Below are 12,395 nucleotides of genomic sequence, written 5' to 3' on the forward strand. Positions count from 1 at the left end.
CCGACTTGCTCTCCGACCATCATCTGCACTTTTATAATTTCCTGTGAAGGCCAGCTATTCCATCCCCAGGTCCCTTGGGCGTTCCCGAAGCAGCAATGTGAGATTCTCCGTTTCAAAAATCTCCTTGGCTTTCTCAACCCATTCCTTATGAGTGGGCAAGATAGCTTTTTGCAATGTATGATTAGGCACGCTCTCGCTGCCAGTAACAGGTTCTGAGGCATATGCGAAATGTTGTTGAGGTGCTATCTATTTTCCTTTTTCGCAGATAACACTAATAATTGCACCTCAGCACTCCGTATCCTTTTTACCCCCTTAAACCTCCCCAAAACCTACTACCAAAACAATTGTACCTTTATGCAGCTGCACCACGTGTGTCAGTCTGACTGTACCGCCTCATAGGCTATCCAACATTTTGGATGCACCCCTACATGCATTGTCACCAGTTTTTCTGGTGGATATTGCCATCTGTTTAGCAATCTATAATTATGAATTTTATATTGCATAGACAGCGAGGAGTTCCAAGCCTCTTTACATGTCTGCCTCTACTCAACTCCCAAAAACTGCCTTTCCATATAACGTTCCCATTGCTTCTGCAGGATTCCTTCCCTTCTTTCTGTGTCCTCCTCAGTGCCTGATAAAGATTAGAACAAAGTCTTTTGTATGTACTTGCCTGTGTAACACTTGTTCAGAGTCCATCAAGGAAGAGCGGAGCTAGCTCTTCTACTATTGATAATATATTTGTTGATGAAGGACTTGCACAACTAACTTCTGGAGTTACTATTACCCCTAATGTGTGGAGTGACCACAGCACACTGAAAGTAGAATTTTCTCTACCCGTTAATAAGACTCATAAGGGGGGGGGACTAATTTGAAAACTCTGGGACAAGGCAAAGGAATTAGATAGACCCCAAGTAATATTGACGTCTTAACTTGTGAACTAATCGATACCATTAATACTACTACTTACTTATCGAAGTCTTTAATGTCTAAAAAGGCTGCTATGATGCAAAAAGATGTGCAAATGATGTTAGGTAAACTGGTGAAAAGAGATTTGAGGGCTTTTTGGAAAATGATTAACCAGCAACATATCCTGTTTATGCTGGGGCAGTTAAACAGGGTTTTGCAGGTCCAAAGGGTTTGCTTTTTCTCAGAGCTATATGGGGATCATATGTATAGCTGCCAGAAAATATTTAGTGGGGTAAGTGGAGAAATGATACGATGGGACCCTGATATTGAGTATGCTGAAGTATTGAAATTAATCAAAATAGCTAAGTACTCGCGTGTGGCAGGTCCTTATGGATTTAACTAATAACACACTTAAATCCAATCCTGCCGTGTGGGCCCAAATCCTCACAATGCACATAGTACCTATTTTTAAGCAGGGGGAATGCAATGAAGCAAGGAATTACAGACCGATAGCGTTGATAGACGCGGATTGTAAATTGTTTGCGTCCTTTTTGCTCTCGCACGTAAATTAATGGATGTCGAGTTCCCACATACTAAACAAATGCCAGACTGGATTTAAAGTAGGGCACTCAACACTTTTGAATGGGAAGGTGATGAGAGCACTCCAGGGGAACATTTGGTGGGCAATTATGTGTGGCATCCATTGATCTATCAACAGCTTTTGATAGTGTCATTCGGACGTGTCTTTGGGCTAAACTTGCAAAATGGGGTATCCCGAAATTTTGTTGAAACTAATAATGGCAATGTACAAAAACCTCAGGAATCCATGTGCTTTTAAATCTAGAGGTAAGTATCTCCTGATGAATCGAAACTCATGTAGGTTTAAGGCAGGGACACACTTTGCCTCCCTGTCTGTTCAATCTATATATTTCGGATGTAGGTGAGTTCATGGAAGAGGCGGGCCTCGAGACTCCAAATTTGAGGGACTTGAGGATATCGTGGTTGGCATATGCCGATGATTTCTTACTTTTGGACTCAACTAGGGTGGGTCTTCAATGGTTGATTAACAAATTTGATGAATTTGCAAGGATTAATGGGCTGACGATTAACCCTAGGAAGCTCTGTATTTTGGTTGTCTCAAAAGGGAAGAGGAAAAAAAAAACTGGGCTGGTCGCTAGGAGCTCAACCGAATGAGATCACAAAAATATTTTTTTATCTAGGCTTCCCGATAACAGCACAACAATCGAGATCAGCACTCTACATCTTTTTAAAAAAGAAGGCCCTACCTCTGATAATCCAAATATTGAATTTGGGCTGTAAATTTGGCTGATTCTCAGTGGCAACCCGTAGTCCCAAAATTGATTTACGGAATGGAACTGCATTTTTTGGCATTACAGAATTTCTGGGAACCACTTGAGGGATTGATTTGCAGAAAAATATTAAAATTGACAAATAATATCCCAATGGCTGCAATCCGATTTGAACTTGGCCTATTAACCCTGAAAGTGAGGTCTCAATGGCGAATGTTGGTTTTATTCTGTAGCCTATTAGACCCCATTAGTGAAACTCTTTATGAAGAATTAGGTAAATTGGTTCCTATTTTGGGCCGATCACTATGGAATGAATATCTGATCTCGTTTCGGGACATTTGCGATCAAAATCTGCGTGATTTGGATACAGATAAGGAGACGATTGTAACTAACCCAGAGAAAGTAAAGACACTATTGTATGAAAGGGATTGGATTAATATGATAGATAAATTCCATAGTTATCCCTCTCTCTCTGATCTAAAACATGAACACAAAAAACGGGGGGCAATCTCTTTTATAATGACACAGTTCCCCAATTGATATTACCGCTCTCTCCTCCTCAGATTAAGATGGGACATTCTACCAAAAACATAGGTAATGAGGGGAAGGAAGATGGAGGGCGATATGAATGTCTTCTGTAGATTTTGTCATAAGAAAGGGGATATAGAAACCAGTAAACATCTTCTGCTTTCATGCCCAGAGCTTAAGGCGAAAAGAATGACATACATGGAGAAATGTGTTAAATGGGGCATTCTAAGTGATGATGAATATATCTGGTCTAGATGTATGTCAATTGAAAATAATGTGTAGGAACTGGCAGTGGCTGGCTGAATTAAATCTGTGGACCTTTATACTGATCCAGTTTTGGATATGGGGAAATTCTAATTTTGAATATTGCTGCTATTGAAGGAATTACATCAGGTGCACTCATTTTTATTGATGTTTTTGGAGTGAATACATCAGGTGCCTCTAATCTGGATATCTATATCATCTTCATTAGGTATATGTTTTTTTTTTTTAAATAATAGCCACATTTTAAATGTTTACAGTACAGTTTATATGGTCTGATGTGTATGTTTTCTTCTATGTTTTGTTATTTTTTTGCCACATATTGAGGATATTTGAGGAATGTGTGTGTATGAAGGTACCCTGCGTCTGAAAATAGGCAATAATTAATGTATTTTATGATATGTTCTTTTTTTGTTTCTTTTTCTTTTTTTTTCTTGTAAAATATGTAATGATGATTGTATTTTAACTCTTTGATGTATTGAGCAGAATTTGATTGTAAAGGTCTGTATGTAATCCATTTACAAATAAAAAAATAAAATACAAAATAAAATAATAAATATTATGTTAGTTTGAATGTAACAACACTTCCATTACTCAAAAACAATATGTGTCAGTAAATATATCAAATGCCTATTTAACAATCAATAAACCCACATTTAGTGATTAAATTATACATAAAATTCACATTTACAATACTATACTGTGAGAATGTGCCAATGGGTATCTAAGTACTTTAAACATAACATTCCTTAATTACTCTACATTTAAAACATGCCATCACTTATGTAATTGCAAATATATTACTTTCTACACATACAAAATGTGTCTTCCTTTCATAGATTTAACAGTCTGAAAAAAATTGAGACATAGTTGAACCAGATGTAAATTGTATTAACAGTGAATGTACAAATTATTTTTTTTTCAATCCACCTTGTTTTTTTTCCCCATGAGCAAATGAGTATAATATGTTAATACTAGAGTGTATCTCACATAGATGTTGTAGAAAACATAGTACATACAATGTACTACTAATGAGAGTCAAAAAAGTAAATGTCTTTATACAACCTTAAGTATGTATATCTTCCATTCCATGTTCTACAACTATCTATGTTTTCCTTTCGTTACAGACAAAGAAACACACAATTTTAGCCATGGCCAGTAGACAAATTGTTGCAGGCATTCAACCCAAAGAAAATTACTATTGTGGCCTTGGCCAGTGGGCAGATTTGATGCCTGAACAATATTCCCTAGTTACTATGTCCAACTCAGCACCCTATTCAGTGGTCGAAGTGTACGAAAAGAAGTTGTGGAGCTATGTTCCCTGCCGGTCTGCCCCACTCGTCGCAAACCCCATCACTGCGCCCCCTCCCACACACAGTCCAAACCCCCAAACAAACACACCTATTACTTAAGGGAATGTTCAGTGCAGTGCACTGAAGAGCAAGCTTCAACGGTTTCTTTTTAAAATAAAAGTATAGGAACAGTGGAACTGAAAAATAAAAAGTATAAGAGCACCACTCCCGACCGCTCCCGCCCACTTCGACCTCTGACCCTATTGCAGCCATGGCCAGTAGCCACATTGTTGCAGGAATTAAACCCAAAGTAAACATACAGTTGTGGTCATGGCCAGTGGCCGCAACACTATGTTTTGTCATTAGGACTACAACTATATTCACACTCCATGCAGCCATGCCCTAAACAATCTGCTCACTCACCATTACTACATCAATTTGTACTGTAACCTCTACTAATACTATGATACTCAGGATTAAGAGGGGCGGGTGATGCACCTTGTTATCACCTGCGCTGGGCTTGTGTCAGGACTGGTGATATTGTGTTTAACGTGCATGCTGAATGTAAAGGGCCACACCCGAAGTGCACTGAGAGGGAACGATTAGGTAAAGATGGACCAAAGACAAATTTGCACTTGCAATGTTTGTCAAGAAGTTCTCTCTGTGCTTTATTTTTCAATAATGTTATGATACATTTAATATGTGAAATCTTATCATTTCTGAGTTCGACCTGTCCTTGTGACAACTTACTTTTACAGTCATCTGAAGAAAAACTAAGCAATATTTGAGTGACAGAACAGCCAACATGTGTTTCGAGCAAAAGGGTCTTTATCAAGGCAAGATGGTGTGGTTTGTGAAATCAACTGCTTAGGAATAATACCAAGGATCGAGGGACCACGAATTACATGCAGTAACAGTGCACGAAGATCAGTTAGGTTATGGATGGGTAAGTGGTCAAAGTATGCAGTTTCCTGTGTTATCAATTCTTTTGTGCTGCAGGTGCAGCCAGGCTTGTAAAGTTAGAGGAATTCCTCACATTCTCAAGGATCCAGGAGCATTTGTATATTGCATAGACTGGTGTCTTAAATTCCCGATGAATGGACGCCGGAGCAGGTTCTGTGTGTGTGGCCAAGTGGATTGTTGTTGAATTGATACATACTATCCAAACAGAAGTACTACTTTGAAAACATGTGTCTGTACGACATAGCCCAAAACTATTTGTCCAAAAACAATGTAACGCCAGGTGAGACAACTTGAAAAGGTTCAGTCTCAGCTTGTGAAGGAAGCCTAGTAAAACTTACAAACCCAGCCTAATTAATCATATAAAGTTATTATGTAAATCTTTGCAGCATAGAGAACATTATTACATGGCCCTATTACAAATGTTCAAACCTTGGAGAAAAGAAGAATAATTATTAGATGACCATGGCCCTCATTACGACCCTGGCGGAAATCGTGGCGCAAAATGCACCATGGAGCACGGCGGAAAGCTGCCGATAGCGCCATGGGGGTTGGCGGATTTACCGCCCCATTCCGACCATGGCGGGGCGGTAAATCCCCATTCCCCATTTTACCCTTCCCCATTCCCATTTTTGCCCCATAGGGTATAATGGGAGTGGGGAAGGCGTTAATTACGCCACCGTAAAATACGGTGGCGTAATTAACAACAAGGTCCCGTAGCACCATGGATTTCTCCGCCCGGAAAAACCAAGCGGAAAACGCTCCATGGCGCTACGGGAACTCGTAGTAGGGCGGACGGGTCCGCCGCGAATACCGCTGGCGTAAACCCACTCCGCCAGGGTCGTAATGAGGCCCCATGACTCATTTGAAGCTGCATTCAGTGCAAATGAAAGCAGTATAACAAATGTCAATTTCAAACAGTCCAAACAAATGTTGGACAATGAATGCCAACAAGAGGTAGAAATTGAACTTCTACTAGATAAAGACACTCCCATAGGCAGTCAACCTTCTCTTAGAGGAAGCCAAGAACCATTTGTAGTTGTCGAACCACTCATGCAAAATGAAGCAGAAATATCCAGTTCTAAGGTGGGAAATGCCATGGATCAATCTAAACACTTGCCAGTGCTGATATCGCAGCTAAATAATGGAAAATTTACCATTTATCTAGAAGTTACTGAAGAAATTGAACGCGGTTGTAAACATGAAACTAAAACTTGTAGCTGTAAACATTATAAACCTCTGCTCATGAATGTAAGTAGTGAAGCTTGTTCTGGCAAAACATTCTTAAATAAAATAATCAGCACATTTCTACAATACTAAACAAACAACAATCTTTCAGCTTTTGTAACAGGCCCCACAGGTCTACCTACAACATAGGACGTGTAACTTTACACGCACTACTGCTCCTCTCAGTAGAACAACAAAACACATTAGAAGACTGCAAATTATCAGCAGAAGCTGCTACTGAGTTACGCAGAATTCTGAAACAAATGAAAGTCCTCCTGATAGATGAACTAAGCATGGTTTCAAACCTCATGCTGGATTTAATTCATCTCAGAATGCAAAATGTCCTAAGAAACCACTACGAAGAACTGTTTGGAGGAAAACACATTATTGTTTTCGGAAACCACTTATGGTTAACACCAGTAAAAGATAAACCTATTTTCAAAACACTATGACAAAAGGAATGCTGTGACACTCGGCAACATTGGAAAATGTAAATCTATGGCAACATTGCCGCTGCAGAGAACTAACTCAAAACATGTGTTAGTCTGCAGTTCTCACCTATGCTAACATTGTAAAATGCATTAGAACTGGTCTGCCTGCTAAATATGATAAATCCATCTTAAAAAACTAGACTAATCCATGAGCTATATAGGCCAAAGACATCTGCCCTTGATGTCATGGAACAATGAACGCAACAAAATATAAAATGCATGTACTTAATGCCAACCCTTGCAGGGTGTAGTCAATTCAACAAAAAAATGTTGAAAAAAGGAATGCAACATATAGTTCATATCAGCTCCACAGACAAACAAGAAGTGCATGGCATGACACCCCCTTTGTGTCAACAAGCAACAACACAACTAAATAGCTTAGAAAAATGTATCTCCAACACTGATGGATTCGAAAAATGATTAACTCTGTTTCTAAACTGTGAGTAATTATAAAATGTAACATTGACTTAGAACAAGGTTTAGTCAATGGAGAAGTTGTTGGATTCCAAACATATCCACATATCCACATGACAAAAACATTCTGTTTTTCAACATCCATTTATGTTGACAAACTAGGAGAAGTTAAAATAATAGGCTGCACAATATCACGTTTCCTTCTTTTCAAAGACATGGACATACACAACGAACAATTCTCTCTATCTATTACATATGCTCTCACTATTCAAAATGGCAGCACAGTCATCAAAGAAGGTATGAGTTACGTAGCACTTGCACCTCTGCGTACACTCAATGGTCAATGCCTAGTTAACTCTGATGCAAACAAAGTCAATGCAGACTTCCTTGCATCCTGTAATACAACAGACTATGTGCACTGTACACTCCGTATATAGATATGTACACTGTACCTGAAAAAGAAAACCATTAAAAAGAAAACTAATACAAAAAGAAACTTTACCACATCTCCCTGCAATACCACTAACAAATCAAACAAGAACTGCTGCTACATCAAATAATACATCCACAAACCCTCTATTCCAAAAACAACTGCACATCCATGAGAAGACAAAGATCTCTTCTCAAAAAGCAACTGCAGGCACATCAAATGATACAGTGGTACAACTCTCTGGTCCATTTAATTTCAGCAACACAATTGGAGTAAACTGCAATGCTGATGTAGAAATCAATCTTCTCTTTCAATTGCCACCAAGTGTTCACAACATTTACAAAAACGACTCAGACCAGTTGTGTTTGCAACTGCTTGTCCTTCATAGAAATGCCACAAATAATCCTGACAGCACTTACAGAGTCTCAGGTTTAATGCAGGAATTGGACTACTATACAAGAATGGTACAATTCATCCTAAACACTCAGGAAGATCCACATGAATTCCTAACATACTTACTACCAGTACTAGGAACCAAAAACATCCCTATGAATGCACACTTCAGAATTTCATACATGTGGAAACAAACATGCACTCTCTGCAACCATGTTTTACAAGAGCACATACCTAATGAACGATGTGTGTATGTTTCCCTACCAAACTGTGAATCGACTCTATTTCACCAGCTTGTGCAGAATGTAAATCATAGCAGATTATATACAATCGTTTCAGCATACAAATAACATCATGTGGCCAATATGTCACACTAATGCTTATAAGGTGCAATGCAGATGGTACTAAAAATAACTGAAAGGTCATTAGCTTTACACACAGTCAAGTATCTCTTGGCAAGAAAACGTTCACAACAGTAGGCATAATCTACCACACTGGTGCCACAACCACTTCAGGCCTCTAATATGCATATGTCAAAAAAAGAATCGGTTGGTTTGAATGTAATAACACTTCTATTACTCTATAACATAGGTTACCAGCAAATCTAACAAAACCTTACTTAATAGTCCTTCAACCCAAATGTACTCACTAAAGTACACTACAATACAGAATTAGAATACAACAACAGGTATTTAACTGCTTTAGACATACCCTTCACGATAATACACTTCAAATATGCCATCAAAGTAATACTTGCATAATGCACCCATACTACTACAATAGTAATTGTAAATTCCAATGCAGTTATAATATGCCAATGGGTATCTTACTACTTTAAAAATACCCTTCATTGTAATACATTTCAAATATGCCATCACAGTTATTCTTGCACTACTTATCCATACTACTACAATACATCTGATAAAATTCAATACGTTTGATACGCCAATGGGTCTCTAAATATTTAAACATACCCTTAATGCCAACACATTTGAAACAAATGGCCTTTTACACTTACAGTCACATAATATACCCATGCTACCACATACATGTATTCTACAACATGTACATTGTTTAAAACCATGTAAATGGCAAAAACTCTATTTTCCCAATGACCCAATGATTATTTCATGTTAATACAACACACACTAATGTTGTACCAAACATAGTAAATAAAATGTATGATGTATGAGGGTCAAACAAGTAAATCTATATGTACAATTGTATGCAATTAATCGCTTAAAAATGTCTTGTTTAACAAACTATACTGTTTGTTTTTCACAGAATACGAACCAGAGATTCCAGCCTTATTGCCATTTGCAACAAATTATTTCTTCGCAAATAAACAACTACACATTTCAAAAGCACTATCCTCAATTGTGCTACAATCATATATACTACATAAAGTTCAATGATATCATTCCACCATGCCTGATACTGTTTTCTTCCCCTACAGTACCTAAAATCACTGTACACATATTACTATGGCCATGGCCAGTGTCCAGATTCTCGGGGGCCTGGCCGGCCACTGGCCACAACCACAGCAATATAATTATACCATCTAATAATTACATACAATAAAACTGCAAATAACATGATGCAACCAGAACACCCCTATCTCAATGATATCTGTGGACCTATGCTCTTGTCCCTGAACTCGAACATTGACTGTGCACTTGGCTGCACCTGTACAGCATTTTTGCCCATAAATGTGGCTCCATCTTCATTGTTGTCCACTCTCGCACCCGTTCAAATCACTCTTTCGGCCACAAAATCACCCCAAATGTATTTTCCATAGTTTTTGCTGAGTGCGCTGTCCACAGACAAAGGCCTTCATCCGTAGATCCAACATGGCAGGCATTGAAAAAATTATGACGCATCTCACATTTTCCAACATCCAATCAGTGTGTGTGTTTGTTGCCCACAGACACCAAACCATGTGAGTCTGCAGATCAAATGCAGATATCATTATCTTTTTTTACTTACTTTTTGGCCATTTTAAAAAAAAACTAGTGGACAGATTTACACCAAATTTGCAAAAGCACGCTTTCCGGACTAAGCTGCCACTCCTTGTGCTTGTTTGGTGGAAATGTGTCCAGTTGTTTGGGCTCTATGCATGAGCAAATTTCTCTTCCATTATGTCTATGAGAATTTCAAACATTTTAGGACCCCCCTATAGCTGTGCCCCCCATGGATGAAACCACACCAAACTTTGCATAATCATTTTGGGGTTTGCAAAGTTTGGTGAGGATTTGTCAAACAGTGCCAAAGTTATAAGCCACCCATAAACTGCTCTTTCTATGATTTGAGCAACTTAACCATAACTACACGGCTGCTACCACAGGCCATGTAATATATATATATATATATATATATATATATATATATATATATATATATATATATATATATATATATATATATATATATATATATATAATACAGGAAAACGGAAGTGGCCGTGTAGTTATGGTTAAGTTGCTCATCCCATAGGAAGAGCACTTTTTGGGCGGCTTATAACTTCGCTCCCCCTAGACAAATGCACACCAAACCTTTGCAAAAAAAGTATATGGTGCACTCTGCAAAAGTTGCAAAGTTTGGTGAGGTTTGGTCCAGGGGAGAAAAAGTTATAGGGGGGTCCCAACATTTCTTTTTTTCCCATAGACTGAATGGGATAAAAACTTTGTGCACGGCTACAGGCCAAACCGCGGGACGGATTTTCACCAAATTTGCGGCAGGAGCAGCGGCTTGGTCCCAAAAGCGTGCTTTTGTAAATTTGGTGAAAATCCGTCCAGTAGTTTTTTTTTAAATGAACAAATAGTAGGTCTAACAAAATGTGTGATATCTATGTCCGCTCCGCGGACACACTTCCCTGTTCGCTCCGCGGGCAAGATATCGATTGGCTAATCGGTCGCGTCATGTCAGCTGACATGTGACGCATTAGCTGATTTGATGGTGAAGAGCGTGAAGTGCGTCAGATTGTTCCGATGCACTCGCCATCTTGGATCTGTGTTTTGGTGTCCGCGGACATCGCTGCAAAAAATATATTAAAAAACACAACATTGCACTTGTTAAACTTATCAAATACTGTCTGGGGAGGTGAGGGTTGATGAGGATGGGATGAGATATGGCAGCAAGAAGCAAAAAACTGGTTGTTTTTTTGTCACAAACGTCATACAGTACATTTGGAGGTGCTCCACAATATAATGTGCGTAAAGTATAGGCGAAGGACTAATGTGTCTGTGTTAAAATGTATTTAAAATAATAATGGAGTTAGATTGCCGCCCCATAGAGTCTGGCATTTGAGGCAGCCAGCTGCACTGTCTGATGCAAAGAGTGGCCCTGCACGTGTATGAGAATAACAGTTCTCATGGCGTCGGTGAGGAAAGTTTTTGCAAAGTGAGAATGTATTTAGATTCTGAGTGAAGGTCACCAGGTTTGAATTTTTGGTTGCGAGCTAAGGAAGCCCACGCATGGGACACACAGTATAAGGTTCAATTGTTTTTTGACCTTGAGAGAAAGGGACCATTCTGTAAGGAATGCAATGAGAGGAGGTTTGTAATAATGAACATTTGATAAGGTTATGCATTTTAAAAGTGTGTAAGGAACATGTAAATTCAGTTCATGAGGGATCTTTGGTGCGAACGCAGTGAGCATTACGGTCTGACTTACGCCAAGAGAATGGAATTGGTGAATGTAATGTAGGTTTGATTTTGATGATTGTATACCGGAACAAGCATTAACTTATTATTATCTGAAGATTAATTTTGGGTTATATTCTATTAGTTTGTTCTGTGTTGCTTATTGCAATGTAACACAAGTACTATCTTTGTGTGTAGTTGTCTTTTTTACGTGGTTATGGGGAGTGCAGCATCGAGGTGCATGTAGACCATTACTAGGTTCACCCAGGTTCAATGCTATTATTTCATTAAAATGTCATGTATGACCATATCGAATTGTGCATCAGTTTTAGCAGGTGTTAAAATCCATGGCGCTAAGGGACCTTGTTGTTAATTACGCCACCGTAATTTACGGTGGCGTAATTAACGCCTTGCCCACTCCCATTATGCCCTATGGGGCAAAAATGGGAATGGGGAAGGGTAAATGGGGATTGGGGACTTACCGCCCCGCCAACCTCGGAATGGGGCGGTAAGTCCGCCAACCACCATGGCATAAACGTAGT

The sequence above is a fragment of the Ambystoma mexicanum genome, chromosome 4q (genome assembly GCF_040938575.1).
Source record: "Ambystoma mexicanum isolate Mex_15411 chromosome 4q, UKY_AmexF1_1, whole genome shotgun sequence".
NCBI classification, from domain to species: Eukaryota; Metazoa; Chordata; class Amphibia; order Caudata; family Ambystomatidae; genus Ambystoma; species Ambystoma mexicanum.